The sequence below is a fragment of the Megascapheus bottae genome, chromosome 12, assembly GCF_031878675.1.
Source record: "Megascapheus bottae isolate mThoBot1 chromosome 12, mThoBot2.hap1, whole genome shotgun sequence".
In the NCBI taxonomy this organism is placed as follows: Eukaryota; Metazoa; Chordata; class Mammalia; order Rodentia; family Geomyidae; genus Megascapheus; species Megascapheus bottae.
Window position 1 is genome coordinate 12323291 of NC_143520.1, and position 20656 is coordinate 12343946.

The 20656-nt window shown below is 43.3% G+C and overlaps 1 pseudogene; it reads left to right on the plus strand.

Annotated features, from left to right (window-relative positions):
- LOC150056230 (zinc finger protein 770-like) overlaps positions 1–19730 on the plus strand; it is a 50019-nt pseudogene extending 30289 nt beyond the window's left edge.
- Positions 19731–20656: the final 926 nt, after the last annotated feature.

Below are 20656 nucleotides of genomic sequence, written 5' to 3' on the forward strand. Positions count from 1 at the left end.
GGAAGCAATCAGGGAAATGTCAACCAAAAAAAGCCCAGGTCCAGATGGATTCACTGTGGAATTCTACAAGATGTTTAAAGATGAAATAACACCTATACTCTTGAAACTCTTCCAAGAAATAGAAAAAGAAGGAGCAATACCAAACTCATTTTATGAAGCTAATATTACTGTCATCCCCAAACCAGGGAAAGACCCAACAAAAAAAGAAAACTACAGACCTATCTCTCTAATGAATACAGACGCAAAACTCCTCAATAAAATATTAGCCAACAGAATCCAGAAACAAATTTAAAAAATCATACACTATGATCAAGTGGGCTTCATCCCACAAATGCAAGGCTGGTTTAACATTCGCAAATCAATCAATGTAATACATCATATCAACAGAGTTAAGGATAAGAATCATATGATAATTTCTCTGGACACAGAGAAGGCATTTGACAAAATACAACATCCCTTCATATTGAAAGCACTAGAAAAAATAGGAATAAGAGGTATATTCCTCAAAATAGTGAAAGCCATATATGAAAAACCTACAGCCAGTATTATACTAAATGGTGAAAGACTGGAACCATTCACCTTAAAATCAGGAACTAGACAGGGATGCCCACTCTCTCCACTTCTCTTCAATATAGTGCTGGAACCCTCAGCCAGAGCAATAAGACAAGAAAAGGACATCAAAGGGATCCACATAGGGAAAGAAGAAATTAAACTATCCCTATTCACAGACGACATGATCCTCTACTTGAGTGACCCAACAAACTCCACTCCCAAACTTCTAGAATTAATAAACCACTTTAGCAAAGTGGCAGGATACAAAATCAATCTTCAGAAGTCAGTAGCCTTCTTGTACACCAACAATACACAAACAGAAGGCCAAATCAAGAAAATGATCCCATTCGCAATAGCCCCCAAGAGAATAAAATACTTAGGAATATACTTAACCAAAGATGTAAAGGAATTATTCAATGAAAACTGTAAAAGCCTAATGAAAGAAATTAAAGAGGACACTAGGAAATGGAAAGACATCCCATGCTCATGGCTAGGGAGAACCAACATAGTGAAAATGGCTATACTGCCAAAATTGATACACAAATTCAATACAATCCCCATCAAAATCCCAAAGACATTCTTTATGGAAATTGAAGATATAATCCAAAGATTCATATGGAACAAGAAAAGACCTAGAATAGCCAAAACAATTCTAGGCAAAAAGAGCAATGCTGGTGGTATTACAATACCAGACTTCAAACTCTACTATAGAGCCATAATAACAAAAACCGCTTGGTATTGGCACAAAAACAGACCACAAGATCAGTGGAACAGAATAGAAGACCCAGAAATAGAACCACATACCTATAGTCAACTTGTATTTGACAAAGGAGCCAAAGATATACAGTGGAACAAACACAGTCTATTCAATTATTGGTGCTGGCAAAACTGGGCAGCCACATGCAGAAAACTAAAAATTGACCCTAGCCTTTCACCATGCACAAGCATTAACTCAAAGTGGATCAAAGACCTCAACGTCAGACCAGATACCGTGAAACTGCTACATGATAAAGTAGGAGAGACACTGGAACTCATAAGCACAGGCAACAGATTCCTGAACAGAATCCCAGGGTCACAACAGATTGGAGAGAGACTGGATAAATGGGACTACCTAAAAATAAAAAGTTTCTGTACAGATAAAAACATAGTTGCAAAAGTAGAGAGACAGCCAACCAACTGGGAAAAGATATTCACCAACAATACATCTGACAAATGCTGAATATCCAGTATCTACAGGGAACTCAAGAAACTAATCCCCCCCAAACCCAATAAACCATTCACTAAATGGGCAAGGGAACTAAAGAGAGACCTATCAGAAGAAGAGATTAAAATGGCAGAAAAGCATATGAGAAAATGTTCATCATCCATGGTCATAAAGGAAATGCAAATAAAAACAACCCTAAAATACCACCTTACCCCAACAAGAATGGCCAAGATTTTGAACTCAGACAATGACAGTTGCTGGCGGGGTTGTGGAGAAAAAGGAACCCTACTACACCGCTGGTGGGATTGTAAACTAGTTCAGCCACTCTGGAAAGCAGTGTGGAGGTTCCTTAAAGAACTGAAAATACGGCCGAGAGTTTGGCCTAGTGATTAAAGTGCTTGCCTAGCATGCATGAAGACCCGGGTTCAATTCCTGGGTACCACATACATAGAAAAAAAGCCGGAAGTGGTGCTGAGGCTCAAGTGGTAGAGCTCTAGCCTTGAGAAAGCCCAAGGACAGTGCTCAGGTCCTGAGCCCAAGCCCAGGACTGGCAAAAAAAAAAAAAACAACAACAACAAAAAAAAAAGAACTGAAAATAGACCTTCCCTATGATCCCACCATACCACTTCTGGGCATCTATCCTGAACAGCATGATCCAGGATATTATAAAGACACCTGCTCAACTATGTTCATCTCTGCACTATTCACAATAGCCAGGCGATGGAAACAATCCAGATGCCCTACTGCAGATGAATGGATACAGAAAATGTGGTATACATACACAATGGAATTCTACATAGCCAACAGACAAGAGAAAATAATGGCATTTGCAGGGAAGTGGATGAATCCAGAGCGAATCATGCTGAGTGACACAAGTCAAGACCTAAGGAACAAAAGGCGCATGGTATCCTTAATATGCGGCTATTAAATCCAAAGAATACAAGAGCGAGGACTCAATAACTGCCTGCCCAAAGCTATGGACATGGTAATGGAAATATAAACATAACTATATAGACATAAAAACCTATGACTCTATAGACATGTTTTATTTCATAAATCGATATGTTTCTATGACATACAAACCCTTAGCCTAATTTTGATTAAGTTCTAAATACTAAGTCCCAGTGATTGTAAATAGAGATTTCCTCCTTGAACACTTGTTTGTTAAATTTGTTATTTAAAATATGATGTAAACATAAGCCATATAATGAATGATTGTTGTTCTTAAGGTACTATGTTATCTCTCATCACTTTTGCTGTCCCTTGGTTATCTCATATTGTTACAGTATCTCACTTTGTTACCTGATATATCGGATATATTTGTATTTGGTTATCTGAAATTGGATAGGGAACGGGGGAAAACAAGATGAGGGGTGGGGGTGGGGGGAGGGAAATGGGGACCAAGACATGTGAAAGGGTATCAATGTATGGGAATTAATGCACCATCTATCTGGCAAATATCATGTAACCCTTCTATTAATTACCATAAAAATATATGGAAAATTAGAATAACTAAAAAACAAAAAAGGTGCTAGAGGGATGACTGTGCCTGCCTAACAAGAAGCAAGGCACCAAGTTCAAACACCAGCATTGCAAAATAACTTATTTGTTTACTCATTTACATATTACTTCTAATATTTTTCAGTTCTTTTCAAGAATGTCCATCTCAGTGTAGCATACATTTCCTGTATAACGTGTTCTGTATATCATAACTATTAGTGCTATGATTATTCAGGATTTGAATGTCTGTACATTTACAGTCTTTATTTTTAACCTTAAGTTTTTTTTCATATTTTTATTGTAATTAATAGAAGGGTTATATGATATTTGCCAGATAGGAGGTGCATTAATTCACATACATTGATACCCTTTCACATGTCTTGATCCCCATTTCCCTCCCCCCCAATCCCACGCCTCATCTTGTTTTCCCCCCTTCCCTATCCAATTTCAAAAAGAATATTTTTGCTGGTTATTAAATCTTGAGGTAAATAGCCATTTCTTCCAGTTGTTAAAATTCATTTCTCTACTGTGGTCTGTGTGTGTGTGTGTGTGTGTGTGTGTGTGTGTGTGTGTGTATGTTTGTGTGTGTAAGAGAGAGGGGGAGGGAGATCTAAGACATAACCAACTAGGGTGGTAAATCTTGCTTGGCAAGGTGACTGGGTTGAGACGTGCCTAGGAGTAGAGCACACCTCTGGGTGTATCTGCAAAGGACTGTGAAGGGAATATTAACGAGGGGGAGGACCTCCCCTGGATATGAGTGTGGTACCAGCCCATAAGCTGGGCCCTGGATGGAACAAAAGAGAAAGAAGGAAGACAAACAGTTGCAGGCATTCTCAGATCCACCTCAAGCTTCCTGGTCGCTGTGATGCGAGCTCCTCTGCTTCCTCATCTCCTCCCTGCCACAATGGACTTAAGTCTTGGAAATCATGAGCCAGAATAAATCACCCTCTCCTAAATTGTTCCTGCAGAAGTTCTGTCACAGTGGTGACAAGTCTGACTAACATACTCAGCAAACTAAGATGATCATTGTTCTAGCAGCCTTAGAATTCAGACCAAACACCTGGAGTCATACCTCTAAAGTCTCTTTGTAATTTGAGGAGGCAGCAAATTCATTTGATTGCTTGCTTATAACCTGCATTGATTCCAGGTGAAAGTTTGGTCTTGTGATTCTAATTCATTTCTGTATGAATCATATCAATGTTATTTTTAAATGTCTGCATGAAGTCCCAAATTACACCTTTCAAGACAGGAAGTCGAATTTGTGCCAGAATTGACTGATGAAAAACCCAAATACACCTGTGCTCAACCTGAGCTTAGTGCCATGATTCATTTGAGATGACTGACTAAATACCCAAGTACTTGCAAGAATAACCATTTATACTCAAAAAACATTTAATTTTAGTCATGATAGACAAAACCTTTTTAAACAAGTACATTTTAATTTCTTTAACAAGGTAGGGTGAACATTTTATCTTCTAGATACTCAGAGTCAGCAATAACAATATCAATAAATGGTCAGTCTACAATAAATTTATGATTCCAAGGACCATTTAGCCCTTCACAAAGGGGACCAAGAGAGTTGGTTTTGAGTATTTGGAGTTATTGGAATCATTTTTTTTCTTTTCTTGGTTTTCTGTCTTTCCATTGGCTGGTACCTATCATTTTTTGCTGTTATCAAGTGTACCTTCCAATAGGAGCTCCTCTCATATTTATTTGTGACTTTGTATATCTGAGAGTTTACTCAACCAGGTAGACTTACCTATAAAGTTCACACAAATGAGTTCTGGATGGAGCTCTAAAAGTGAATGAACTCAAATTGTTCTGTTGACTTTTGAAACTAGGTAAGGAAAATATAAAGCAAACAAGTGAAATGGCTGTGTCCGCAATCCTCCGTTCTCAGGTGTTGAGTGGCTTATCTTACCTTATGATCCTTGTTGGTGTCCTACACTGACTATACTGGTGGATGGAAGGCTTTGCTGTATCCTTCACTATCTCCAGCAACATGGCATCACTCGGGTAAATGTCAGGAAGACTTGGCAAAGATCAGAGGTGTCAGGTGCCCTCCACTAAATCTCTCCATTCCTTGAAAGACTAAAGCCTGAGGGCTTGCCCACTGGACTTAACTTTAGTGAGTGTATTACCTACCAAAGGATCTTGAACTATCAGTTCCCCAATCTTGGTTCTCAAGCAGGACTTCTTCCACTGCCTCCTTTCCCTGTGGCACACCCTCTACCCCCTACATTTCTATAAAGGAGAAAGCCCTGTGCCTTCTATTTCAGAACCATCTTTGGAGTGGAGGGCATTTTCAATGGGTGAGAGATTACAATCACTTAATAACAGAAATTTCAGTTGTTCCCAGGAGTGTCTGCATTGGCTCTGAAAGAACCATAATGCTTCCATATCCTCTGTCCTCTGGCATAGGACAACTCAGGCACCAGCTACTACCCCTTCTGCCCGCAGGCAGGCGGGTTTGCTTTCCAGGCCTTTCTCCTCTGGACAGCTCAAGCTTATCTCTCCTATCTCTGCAAGGTCAACAGGGAGAGCATAGGAAAATGTCAGCCATTCTAGAGTCTGTGTTGTGTCCAGCTCTAAAGCCCAGCACCAATGCAACATTCCACCTTTTAGCACTCTTCCATTCATGGGGGTATGACTGATTCTAACAAAGTACCAGCTTGTTTGTTTTTCTTTCCCTAGAGTAAAGGTAGCAAAAGTTCTCTATTTTTTAGCAGTGTCTAGACTCTATTTGTAAAGATTATTACAAAAAGTGATTGTCTCCATTCACTCTCTCTGGCTTTGTATCCTGGGTCTGTAAGCATTGATTGAGTGAATCAAAGGATGGATAAATTGATGGCAGGAGGGATGGATGGATGGATGGATGGATGGATGGATGGAAAACTGTCTTACTGACTTCCTGGGTGCTCTCCCAATATGGCAGAGAATCTCATGATGCTTCATGGCAGCTTTCCCTTAGAAGCTGTCCAATCAAGGAGGCCTCTTTTATTAAGGCTTATTAAAGGCTCGTACAATTTATTGATAAAGATGATTGCTTGCATTCTTGATTTTGCAGAAAGAGCTGATAAAACCGTGACTGCCTGGGTGACGGGTTCAATCCTCATACATGGCTGCATGGTTTTGTTTGGCCCAGCTCAGTTCTGCCCACCCTCCCGGCATCCGCTACATTCTGGAATGCCTGTGCACAGGACTGGGATCTGGACAGGACTGGGATCTGGACAGGAGTTCTCATGGCTCCTGGGGGATTCTGAAGCCATTAAAGTCAGAGCTGCTGCTCCTTTGTTGTGAAGTCATTTGGTTTTGTGATCTTTTGAGGGCTTGGCAGCTACCAGCCACTCTAAAGGGTACCCTAGATGTTCTGGGAGAGCACTGCTCTGGAGGAGGGGGGGACTGAAAAGACTAATGCAAGGCTGCTGACTCCTCTGGGTGCTGGAAGCCAGGGCTCAGTTTTCCAGAAGCAAATCAGGCTTCGGTGACTGTTGAAGCCCTGGTCTCCTCAGCCCCTCCCATCTTTCTCTTCCTTTCTTGGAGCTGATCCGAGCTGAGTCAGTTTTTCACTCTCTAACACCTTCTTCCTTCTTTTTCTCTACCCAATTTCCATCTGCAGCTTCCTAATCACAGAATTAGCATCCCTGATTTGCTCCTGCTCCTTAGAGGGCTGAACCTAAGAAGGCTTCTAGCCAAGAGAAGACAGGCTGTGGCGCCATAAGATGCATCTTATGTAACATGGCAGGGTGGACACAGGAAGAGGACTATCATGGTAGCTGTGTTAGGATATTTGCACATTCTTTTTTTTTGCCAGCCCTGGGACTTGAACTCAGGGCCTGAGCACTGTCCTTGGGCTTTCTCAAGGCTAGAGCTCTACCACTTGAGCCACAGCACCACTTCTGGCTTTTATCTATATATATGGTACTGAGGATCGAACCAAGGTCTTCAAGCATGCTAGGCAAGCACTCTACCACTAGGCCAAACTCCCAGCCCCTGTTTGCACATTCTTAATGTGATTCCCCACATATTATTATTTGCTTACTGGTTGACAAGGGGTAGAGTGGGGAGCAGTGGCAAGGCAGCGGGGAGTCTTCAGACAATGGAGAAACTGCACAACACATTGACTGGATGTCTCTATGTTGTACAGGCCCAACACTAGCCCAACACTGAGCCTGTACAAAGACTTGAGAGAAGGCAAACTGCAGACACATAAATAACCAATGTATCTCAGTGTCAGGGGCAGAAGTCTTTTTGTAATAACAGCTGCTGGCAGCTGGGCCCTTACTTTCTGAACTTGATGCTTACCAAACCCTGCACATACACATACACACACACACACACACACACACACACACACACACACACACACACACACACACACACAAGCACTGCTTTCCTTAGTCCTCATCATGGCTTTGGTGACAGTCTGTCCACAGAAGCAAGGAGTTGAGAGACTTGTCCCAGTGTCACAGCTGCTAGACTCACTGGACTCTCAACCACATTCAAACTCTGTGCTACATACATCATATTAGGCTATTTTTTAGTGTTTGTGGCAATTTTTATTCTAATATATTATTTTCCTCTAATAAGTAACAAGACTATAATTTTCTTGTTTATTTTAAAAATTGTCTTTAAGTAGTTGTACGAAGAGATTTTAGTTCAATCTGTCCATTTACGCGTTGTTTTCATCTTCCATCATCCTCTCACCATATAATCCCAACCACATCCATATGTTTGTAATTTTATTTTATAGAATAGTAGGTTTATTGTGACATTTTCATCCATATATCCAATGAGTATGTGCTCCATATTACCCCTCAGCACTCTCTCTTGTCCTGTCCTGCACCTTTCACTGCTCCTTACCAACAGCTACCTTGTATATTCCTACTGTGTGTGTGCACATGCACACTAGTCTTTGGGCTGGAACTCAGGGCAGGAACTCAGGGTGCTATCCTGAGCTTATTTGCTCAAGGCTAGCATTCTACCACTTGTGCCACAGTTCCATTTCTGTTTCTTTGGTAGTTAAATTGGAGATAAGAGTCTCCTTGACTTTCCTGCCAAGACTGGCTTTCAACAGTGGACCCAGATCTCAGTCTTGTGAGTAGACAGGATTACAGGTGTGAGCCAGATTATATCCTTTTGGGAGGCAGTGGGGGAGATGAAGGCAGTAAATCTCTTTTTCTGCATGATGAGAGCAAGCCAGGTCTGCTGCACTGCTTTCAACATTGTCATACACCCAACCAACCTGCTACCAACACCTCTAGTACTGCTTTGTATTCTTCCTAAACACAAAGGACACAGAGCTATGAGACCTGGATTTATTCTAATCCACTAAATCCTAGCCCTGCCACTTTTTTTTTGCCAGTTTTGGGGCTTGAACTCAGGGCCTGGGCACTGCCCTTGGACTTTCTCAAGGCTAGAGCTCTACCACTTGAGCCACAGCACCACTTCTGGCTTTTTTCTATGTATGTGGTACCGAGGAATCGAAACCAGGTCTTTGTGCATACTAGGCAAGCACTGTACCACTAGGCTAAACTCCTGGCCCAACCCTGGCTCTTTAATTCACCATGTGACTTAAGGAAAGTTATTTACCTTCTTTGGACCTCCATACACTCCTCTACTAAAGTTCGATGGTCATTTATTTAGTAAATAGTGGTCCTGTGTGGTTCAGAATCATAATAGACCCATGATTTGCTATTTGAAGGGGAAAAAACATTTATAATCACTCATTTTGTGTGTAAGTTTATCTATTGATCTCAACTGTAACATTTAGTTGATGGAGAAGACTTCAGACACAGCAGGGATTCTCCATAGATATTTTTCCATGGGTGGTTGGCTTTCAAGTGCCTCTGGATATTTTGGAATGTGTGGAAGACAATTAGCCCGCCATTTTGCCTGGGAAATCAGACTAATTACTGGTAAGGCATGGCTAATGGGGTCTTTTGTGAAGTTCTTCCCTAAATGAGAGATCTATAACTTGTCACAAAAACTCAATCTCATATTGTTGCTGATTCTTAATATTTCTAAATGAAAGTTTGGCCTCTGGGCTTTTGTAGTCAAATAACCCAAATCAAACCAAGCTGTTCTGCCAAGGAAAGAATTTATTTTGTATGACTACTAGAAGAAACTTTTAGAATCTGTTTGGTATCACCATAAATAAAGAATAGCTCTCAGTGGGCTGGGTGGCTCACACCTGTAATCCCAGGTACTCAGGAAGCTGAGATCTGAGAATCAAGGTTCAAAGCCAAACCGGAGCACAAAAGGACCTGAGACTCTTATCTCCAATTAACCTCTAGAAAACAAGAAGTGGCACTGTGGCTCAAGGGTAGGATGGTAGCCTTGAGCTGAAGAACTCAGGGATACGGCCCAGGATCAGAATTCAAGCCTCATAACATCCCCCCCTCCCAACACACACACACAAACACACACACACACACACACACACACACACACACACACACACACACACACACACAAAATAGCTCTCAGCCTGCTCTGGGACAAGTTTCACAGGCCTGTGCATGAGAGATAGAGTTACCCAATTTGGGATAAATTGCTTTGTTGAGATGCCCATAGAGTAGACACTGACATGTTTCAGAGCTTAGCCTGATCTCAAGTTGAATATCACAGATACCAGGCCACAATCTGCATCAAAAGCAGAGGAGACAAAGATTATAAAAGTCAGTTACCTATCCCACATAAACTGGCCAGGAAGCAAGAGCCTGAGGAGGTAAGAGAAGTTTGAGGCATGGGACACCTTAGTAAATCACCGGGTGGTCCATCAGCAAAAGATCATTTGAAAACAGATCCATGTAATAGGGAGAGGTGTAGGGAATCCAGGGTTTGGCATACATATAAAGAGGAATCGAAAACTGACTCTGCTGAGGTTCAGCCCCTACGGTGGGAGGGATCCAATCCGGCAGGGTCTCCAGGTATTTGGAGGGATGTCAGAGATGGTCTACTTCCCAGGTCTTCCTTCAGTTCTTCTTGATCCAGCACGTGAACAACTCACAAAATATGAGACCAAAGCAGAATCTGGGATGCTGATGTTGCATAAAGTAGCATCACTTGCTCCAGGATCCTCCCTATTGCACTTCTACCAGCTCCACAGTCCTTTCCAGAAACTCTAAGAACAGAGGCTGTCTTCCCCAAGTGGTATGGGGGTTTCTGGGTATACAATCTGTTCATATTGTAGAATAGGAAAAGAAAATTTGGCTTAAGATACCGTTCTTTTCTTTAAAAAAAAATAGTAGAAAGTACCAAGAGGTGATCCTGAACATTTTAGCCTCCAAAACTGTGAGAGAAAAAAAATTCTCTTATTTTCTTAAATTTTTATCTTTTCTTTTTCTGGGTGAGGGTTCTGGCTTTGAGCCCAGGACCGGAGCTCAAACTGTTCCTTAGCTTTTTTGCTCAAGGCTTGCACTCCACCACGTGAGCCACAGATCCACACCCAGGTTTTTGGTAGTTAATTGGAGATAGGAATCTCACAGACTTTCCTACCTAGACTATCTTCAAACTGCTATTCTCAGATCTTAGCCTCTTAAGTAGCTAGAATTATGGGCATGAGCCACCAGCACCTGACCTATTTTTTAAATTAAAGTATCAAAGGGTGTCACAAATCAGGATACATTGTACATATAAATTGACATGTTGAATTGAAATACCTTTGTAAACCATTTAAAGATAATTAAAAAATAAATTTAATTTAAAAAAAAAGAGGGCCCAAATTAAAAGATAGGCCAAAGACTTAAAGAGAGTCTTCTCTGAACAAGAAATAAGAATGGCCTATGGACACATGAAGAAATGCTTGACATCTCTGGCCATAAAAGAAATCCTGGAGGGGATGTGGCCAGGAGGGATCTCTACTACACTGTTGGTGGGAATGTAAACTCGTTCAACCACTATGGAAAGCAGCATCGCAGTTCCTCAAAAGACTAAACATAGAGCTCCCCTATGACCCAGCAATTCCACTACTTATCATTTACCCAAATGTCCAGAAACAAGGACATACTAAATCCACTTGTAAAACGATGTTTATTGTAGCACTATTTACCATAGCAAAGATATGGAACCAACTCAGATGCCCCTCAGTTGATGAGTGGATCAACAAGATGTGGTATTTATACACAATGGAATTCTATGCTGCTGTCAGAAAGAATGACATCGCCCCATTTGTTAAGAAATGGAAAGACTTAGAGAAAATCATATTAAGTGAAGTAAGCCAGACTCAAAGGAACATAGGCTCAATGGTTTCCCTTATTTGTCATAATTAGTAGAAACCCTGGAGCCTCTTAGCAGAGATTTACAATAGAACAAAACCTAGATACATAAGGCCATATAGAATGACACTAAATGAAAGGACCTCCAGGATATAAAAACAAAAGCCATATAATGAGTGATTGCTGTCCTTAATGTACTATGTTAGCTCTCATCTTTTTTGCTGTCCCTTGGTTATCTCATACTGTTACAATATTTCACCTTGTTATCTGATATATTTTATATATGCTTAATTGATTATTTGAAATTGAATAGGGTGGGGAAGGGGGGAAATCAAGATGAGCGGGGGGGGGGGGGGAGGGAGGGGGGGATGGAGACCATGACATGAGAAAGGGTATCAGTGTTTGTGAAGTAATGCACCTTCTAACTGGTAAATAGAATGTAACCCTTCTATTAATTATAATAAAGATATATGGGGAAAAAAAGAAGGGCTCAGAGTTTGGCCTAGTAGTAGAGTGCTTGCCTAGCATGCATGAAGACCATGGTTCAATTCCTCCATACCACATACATAGAAAAAGCCAGATGTGGTGCTGTGGCTCAAGTAGCAGAGTGCTAGCTTTGAGGGAAAAGCCCAAGGACAGTGCTCAGGCCCTGAGTTCAAGCCCCAGGACTGGCAAAAAAAAAAAATCAAGAGATGAAACAAAGAGGAACAGGACAAAAGGACAATAAAGCTGTACTGTGAATTTCTAAAACAAATGAGAAGCCATATTCCCAGTTTTTCTTCCTGTCTTCTTCATTTGACTCAGAATATCCTGACTAAAACCTTGTCAATCTTACCACACCTTCATTCTTCCATGTAAAATTATCGTGGTCAATAAAGGTACAAGCCCAGGAAAAGAAAGCATCTCATTTCTCAAGATACCATGGTCCTCTAACTTCAGAGCACAGGAAGCCGAGCTGGAGACTCTCCAGAGGCAGTAGGTCTAGGGAGGCTCGGGAAGGTGCTGAGGTTTATGTTTGGTTTGGTTTGCCTTTTCAGAAAAGGTCTCACTGCTGAAGCTAGGCTGTTCTGGTAATCCTTTTTTGTTTGTTTGTTTTTGTTTTTTGTGGGTCATGGGGCTTGAACTCGGCCTCAGCACTGTCCCTGAGCGCTTCAGCCTATGGCTACCACCCTACCCTTAAGCCACAGCACCACTTCTTGTTTTCTAGAGGTTAATTGGAAGTAAAAGTCTCATTTTCTTTTGTGCCCAGGCTGGCTTTGAACCTTGATCCTCAGATCTCAGCCTACTGAGTAGCTAGGATTACAGGGCATGAGCCTCCCCACCGGCTAATCCTTCTTTTTCAAGATCCTGAGTACTGGGATTGCAAATGGAGCCACCACACTCCATTTGGAATGTGTATTTTTAAAAGTCATTCTAGGAAATGGCAACACTTTTGAAAGACTGTCTTAACACAGTAATCAAGTCTTACCAGTATGAACTCCTAAAAGGAGTAGAGGGACATTTCCCTCCACTTCTGTATACCAAAGACAAGTCCTGCAGGATGAAAGCTCTCTGGAGTTCCCTGGTTCAGTCCACAGCTCTGGGCCTCTTTGGGCCGCTCTGGTTTAGCACTCAGCTTACAACAGCTGCTGCCTCTTTTCATGACCACAAAGCCACTCCAATGTTTAACAGCTTTTCAGTCAAGAAGTTCTTGCTTTCATTTGGTCAGTTCTTTCCTTGCAAGACTCAACAACTCTTGCTCTGTCCTCTGTGGAAATTAAAAAAAGCCAGGTTAATGCACAATTTCAAACTTGATATAGAAACCCCATTTCCACTTTTCAACTTCTTGCCGATTTATTTTCTTCCAGTGTTTATTATTACTCAGTGGATTTTTACGTATTTGTGTTGTTCTGTCTCTTCCCTTCAACTCCACACGTGACATTTCCTCCCTCTCCAGCTAGCCGTTACTATCACTTGGCTTTTTTCTTGCTACTGTCTTAGCATATAGGTATACAATAGACCAATGTACTAGTTATCTAACACAGCATTAAAAGGTAATCATTTATTTTATTTCCTCTGCTGTGTGTGTGTGTGTGTGTGTGTGTGTGTGTGTGTGTGTGTGTTTGATGTGTGGCCAAGAATTCAAGAGTGCTTGCCTAGGAGGTTGTGGCCATTCGGTTTCATTCACATGTTGGCTGGGGTTACAAACGTCTGCAGATCTGTTGGAGGCTGTGGAATCTATTTCTAAGAAGGCTCTCTCATATGATTGGGAGATGATGGTGGAGGACAGCAGGAAGAGTCACTTCCTTCTTACATCAGGCTCTTCACAGGACTGCCATGATGCCTGTCTGATTTGACCTTTAACATCAAATACAGCCACTTCTTCCATATTGCCTGGCCAATATGGAATTCAATGTGGCAAGGGATTTGTATTCATTTTCTATTGCTGAAGAATGAACTACAAGGCAGTTAGCACATTTTTAGTCTCACAATTCTAGAACCAATGTGTGAGCTTCATAAGGCTGTAAGGGACCAAGCCAAAATAAAAAACTTGATGATTCCTATATGCTAGCATAAGTTATTAGAAACAAAAGCCTTTTAAAATGTCATTTATAAAATTGAATCTCAGATATTAGTCTAATAGCCTTATCTTAGTTTTTAAAACTTCTTGCAATGTCAGACATTTAAAAGTTCTAAGCAGTTACAAATAAATGAACTGAAGTATAACAGCTTCTATGGAAAACTCAAATAGTATAATTCTTTAAATGAATGTAACTGTAACCCCTCAATATGTTACCCCGGCAATAAAATACAATTAAAAAATAAATTATGGCTGGGAGTTTGGCCTAGTGGTTAAAGTGCTTGCCTAGCATGCATGAAGACCCGGGTTCAATTCCTTGGTACCACATACATAGAAAAAAGCCGGAAGTGGTGCTGAGGCTCAAGTGGTAGAGCTCTAGCCTTGAGAAAGTCCAAGGACAGTGCTCAGGCCCTGAACTCAAGCCCAGGACTGGCAAAAAAAAAAAAAAAGACTAAGTCAAACTCCAACAAAATAAGTACCAGGAAACAGGCACTTACAAGTCGGAGGGTGCTTTCTATACAATGTATACAAGAATTCATTGTATATAGCACAGAACTGAGGAAACATAAGGAAAGGGATAGGTCTAAAGGGGATGAAAATGTTGAAGGGATGACACAGATCAAGATGCATCGTATATGTAAACTGCTTTGTTAAATGGCAAAACAAAATTCAATACATAGACTAAAAATTAAGAAAAGTAAGGGACTGGGTGCTTAGGGAGGAGTGGGTAAGAATAGCGAAAGGGTGCAACACTCACTGTATCGCTGCTCTGTTGAATGCTAACTCCTTTGTAAAACTACTTAAAATAATAAAAACATTTTTCAAAAGAGTTTACAAATAATAAATGCATGAATACATAAATAAAGTTCTACATAATGAGCTGGGGGGCAGGGTGACACACAACTTGAAGTCCTGTCCCTTAGGAGGCTTAGGAAGGAAGATCACTTACATATGGGCATTTGAGACCAATCTAAGCAACGTCAGAATCCAGCACCAGAAGACACTGAACACAACATAATAATAATAGTTTTGTAATTCTAAATGAAAGCTCTAAACAATGAAACTAAACTATCTTATTACAAGTCAGTAAGATGGCATTTGGAGGAGACAGGATATAGCATGGGGTAAGTTGTGGGGAATTGCAGAGGTCTCTGTTAGGATCCTGTTTCTGGCATGGTGACGTTAGGGTTAGTTGATGATATCTCACTAAACGATTATGTTCTGTGTAGTTTTCTGAAAAGTATGTTGTACATCAAATACTTTTCAAGTAATAACGATAAGCACAAGATGAAAATTTCAGGGCTATCATGCCTTTGGTTACTTAATAAAATACATTGTGAAATCATACTTTACATTTAGCATTAAACAAACATCAGAAAATGACCTGAGAAGTAATATTAATTTAGCTTTACCTCATTTGCAGATATTATTAGCCCTGAATAAAATAAGTTTCAGGTTTGGGAATGTGGTTTAGTGGTAAAGTGCTTGCCTAGCATGCATCAAGCCCTGGGTTCCATTCCTCAGGGCCACATACACAGAAAAAGCTGCAAGTGGCGCTATGACTCAAGTGGTAGAGTGCTAGCCTTGAGTGAAAGAAGGTAAAGGACAGTCCCAGGCCCTGATTTCAAGCCCCAGGAATGGTTTAAAAAAATGAGTTTCCCTGCAATATGGTGATTCCTCAAAAGGCTAAACATAGAGCTCCCCTAAGACCCAGCAAATCCACTCCTTGGCATTTACTTAAAAGTTCAGAAACAAGGACATACTAAAGCCACTAGCACAATGATGTTTATTGCAGCACTATTTACCATAGCAAAGATATGGAACCAACTAAGATGACTGGATCAAGAACATGTAAGGAAATGGAAACACATGAAAAAAACATATTAAGTGAAGTAAGCCAGACCCAAAGGAACATAGGCTCAATGGTTTCACTCATTTGTAATAATTAGCATACATCTAGGGCTCTCCTAGCAGAGGATTACAAGATAAGTACATAAGGTCATATAAGATGAGACTAAATGAAAGGATCTCTAGGATATGGAAACAAGAGCTTTATTTTGTGTGATTGTTGTTCTTAAAGTACTATGTTATTTCTCTTCTCATTTTTTGCCCTTTGGTTAATCCCATATTGTTACTGTATCTGACTTTGTTACCTGGTATATTGTATATATGTTTGTTTATTTGAAATAGGAAAGGGAAGGAGGGAAAACAAGATGATTGGGAGGGGTGGAGAGAGAGAAATGGGGACAAAACCATTAGAAGGAATATCAATGTGTGAGAAGTAATGCAACTACTACCTGGAGAATGTATATATATATACCTCTCTCTCTCTCTCTCTATATATATATATATATATATATATACCTCTATATATTACCCCAACAACAAAATATAAAAAGTAAAACAAAGATATGTGTGTGTATGTGTGTAAGAGCTCAAGGACAGAACCTGGCCCAGAGTTCGAGCCCCATGACTGACAAAAAAGAAGAAGAAATGTACCTGGTAGGGCCAATAGTTTTGCCTAGTGATAGAGTGCTTGCCTAGCATGCATGAAGCCCTTGGCACCACATACACAGAAAAAAAGCTGTAAGTGGTGCTGTGGCTCAAGTGGTAGAGCTCCAGCCTTGAGAAAGCCCAAGGACAGTGTTTAGGCCCTGAGTTCGAGTCCCAGGACTGGCAAAAAATGTTCCTGGAAAAAAATTAATAACATCAATGGGAGAAAAAAATATCAAAAGTATCAAAGGGATTGTAGCCAGACTCATAAAATGGGGAGAAAAGAGAAGGAAAAAAATGAAGGAAGGAAGGGAGGGAGGGAGGGAGGGATGGAGGGAGGGTAAGGGAAAGAGAGGGAGGGAAAGGGAAAGATAGGGAGAAAGCAAGGGAGGGAGGAAAGAAGGGAGGAAGGGAGGAAGAGAGGGAGGAAGAGAGGAACAGAGGAATGGAGGGAGGGAGGGAGGGAGGGAGGGAGGAAGGGAGGGGGAAAAATAAATTCTCAAACATTTTAATCCCAGAGCACTTAATTTCATCTAAATTTTCTCACTCACCATAAGCACTTGCTCTTATATGTTCCATTTACAATCCAAATCCTTTGCAACTAAGTATTTTGCTTGATTCTGACATTTGCTCCTTTACACCTGTCTATAATCCCTGGGGATTCCACTTTAATATTTGGCTTCTCTTAGAATACAAATATAAAAACAAATATAAAGTGGCTTCATATGTCTTAAAAGTCATAGTCATTAAAAGTCTGTTCATAGAAAAAAAGTTATTCCAGTAAAAAAATTCTTAATTATGTAGAAGACAGTGTGTGGACATATCTTAAGAAAACAGTGCCGGATAGCCACAGTAAAAGGTTCCAGTTATAAAAGTAGAGGAGGCTTCGCGACAAGCAACCTCTGTGGGCTAGGAAACTGGTGTGAAGAGTCAGCTTCTGCAGCTTTCCATTCATGGGTTCTCCCTGATCTGAGAATATGCTTGGTGTCCATGCGTGAAATGGGCATCGGGGAGAGCACTTCTTTTTGGGAGCAGTGCAGGTCTTTCAGCCCAATTAGAATCTCATCAAACGAAACCACCAGGTTTATTTTTGCGCATGTGAACTTCACTCATCTAGCATGGGGAAGACTTGTCCTGAAACACAGCTGGCAGAAGACTGACTACTTGGTGCACAGCCAGTGGCCATAGAAGTGGAGAAATGACAGAGAGAAACAATCTCTGACTTAAAAAAAAATCCACAGGCGCCGGTGCTCAGGCCTTGCTGCGGGGGACCAAACAGAAGCTCAGTGGGAGAACTCAAAACCCGCTGGAAAGAGAGAGCTCTGCGCAGCCATGTGCATGTGTGGTGTTAGGAACACTAGGAAGCTCGTGCAAGCGTATTCCTGAAGACAGTCTGAAAGTGCTCAAGATTCAGCAGTGTGTAGCAGCCAGCAAACTCCCTAGAAGCAAGCCATATATCTGCAATATTTGCTTCGAGCACGTTGAAACCCCATCAAAATGAGGTCGGCATTATCTCATCCACACTGGTCAGAAGCCATCTGAATGTGATGTGTGTCGTAAGACCTTCCGACAGCCAGTCCGTCTGGAGCGGCACCAGTTCGCTCATAATATGCCTTCCAAAGGTAGCGTCTGTCAGGGCCCCTTGAAGCATCTGAAGACATTTATGAAGCAGCAGCAGCGTCACCGTGAGACCTATCAGAATGGCGTCAAGCAGGCCCGCAGGCTGATGGAGGCCAAGCAGGAAGCGCCCGGGAAGGAGGAGAGGTGGGCCTTAGCTCCATGCTCCAGATCCCATCCCGCCTTCAGCACTGGGAAACGAAGGAAGAACATTCACGCCTGCGCCATCTGTGGCAAGGTCTTTCCGTCCCAGTCAAAACTCGGTAGGCATTCACTCACTCACACTGGCCAGAAGCCGTTCAAGAGTCTCCTCTGCCATAAGTCTCTCCGGCAGTCAGGCCACTTGAAAATCCACCAGCTCACCCACGCAGAAGAAAGACCTTTCCAATGTTGTTTCTGTCAGCAGGGATTTGAAGTTCAGAGCAAACTTCTGGAGCATAAGCAAACGCATACGAAGAGCAAGACTTTCCAGGCTCTTGCATCAAAGTGGAGGAACCCTGCTTCCTGCCCCCCCACCTTAAAGCAGGAAGGCTTTGAGAATGGCAGCGAGGGCGGGTTGGAGGGGGGTGGCCCTCCCGAGCTCCACTCGATTTACAGTGTCCCTTTCCAGAGTTCCGAGCGTGAAGAATGCTTCGAATCGGAGCAGATTCTCAAAGGACGCAAGTGCTTTCCTGCCAGCGGCGGCAAAACTCCAAGCAGGTTCCAAAAAAAGACTACAAAACCATCGTCAAAAAGATCCTGGCGTAGCTGAAGCGTGCTGGGGGCAAAAGAAAGTCGGAAGCTCTGGGTGGAGAGAAGAGCATTTAGAAGTAGTCTCTTGAAAAACTGCCGAAGGTCCGGGCCGCAGAGCTCTGAACCAGCCAAGAGCCGGGCGCTGGCTGCTCCGGGCCGGCAGGGTCGTACAGGGGAACACCGCGGCATTGCCATTTTCTTGGCCGTTCCAGAGCCAGAATCGGGGGAAGAGCCTGGAGGACATCCTGACGGCCTCGGAGGGCCGGCTGCCCGGGGAGGGGGCAGTGGCGGACGGCGCCCGGCCAGCCCTGCGGCTTCCCGGTGCCCAGCGCGAACCTGCTCACCGAATCTCTACAGAAGGTCCCTTTACCAGCTGCGCTTGGACGGCGTGAGCGGTTTCATCCCGCCGGGTGGCGGTGGCCGTCGCCAGGCCGCTCGGCCGCAGGCCTTCGGCTTTCCGAAGTACGAGGTGTCGCCGTCGAGCCAGTTCTCGGAGATGTGGGCCAAGGCAGAAGCGGGGGTGGGGTTGGGGGTGGGGGGCTTCCTGGCGGGGGCCTTCCTGCCCGGGGGTGGGGGGGGACGCTGCTGGGGCCTGAGCAGGGCCCTGGAGGTGGCTGTCCCGGGATGGGCTACCCGGAGAGGAGCGACGGCCTCCTCTACCCGTGCAAGAGCTTCGGCTCCCCGTCACCACCTCATCCATGCCAGGGAGAAGCCCTTCGAGCGCTCCGTGTGCGGGAAGCGGTTCCGCCAGGCCCCGCACTGGAAGAGGCACCAGCTCACCCACTTCAAAGAGCGCTCACAGAAGGCCACGGCCGGGGCCGGGCGGAGGGCGGGGGGGGGGCCTGTAGAGTAGCTGCCCACGGCCAGCGGCCCTCCACGGGGCTCTCCAGAGGAGGTGGCCCCACAGGCACCCACCTGCCCTGCGTAGTAAGGTAGATAGGAGACACAGCGGTTTAGGACTCGCCACTGAAATGGTAGAGGGAAGGGTTTGGCTTGCTGTGGTTACTAAGCGTTTATTTTCATGGTAGACACACACTCGGCTGTGCTGGGAAGTGAGCGGCCCTGGGCCTGGTGCCTCCCTCGGGGCTGGCCCACCTCCCTCCACCCACCACCTCCCTCCCCCCACCACCTCCCTCCCCCCACCACCTCCCTCCCCCCACCACCTCCCTCCACCCAGCGCCCAGAGGCCCACCATGGGCTCTTCCTCACCCGAGTGTCATTTTCAGCTGTGGCTCAGATTTCATCACAAGACGTTTGTGTTTTCCCGTGAGTTTAAAGCCCTAGAGATGTGCGTGGAAAGAGGAATGGCGTGCGCTGGTCTTCTCAGAGCTGCTCGTGGACCTGCTGGTGCCAGGGAGGCAGCAGATGGGCCTTTCTCTTTTCTTTTTCGCCAGGGTTGCTGTTGTCTCTCCCAGAGGAACTTAAAAGCAGGAGAGAGGCCGGTCCCATAGTTGGTGCCGGGGTGTTTCCCAGCGTCGTGACTGTCTCCATAGCGCGTTTGCAGTCTGACTTTTCCAGGGAGCAGTTGCGGTTCTTCTGTTCGCAGGCTGCCTGGGGGCCGTCGACAGGCTTGTCTAGAGAATGGCGCGTCTGTAGGACTTGGTTTTACCTTGGAGGATTCTTTTGACTTACCTAAGCCTATCCTCCTGGGCCTGGTAAAATGGCATGACCTTCTCTAGTTTTAGGTTTCATTCGTCGTATCATTGCAAGATGCTAAAGAGTTTATTTGATCCTTACAGCATTTTTATTTCCATTCATAAGGTGATCACCCCAGTATAG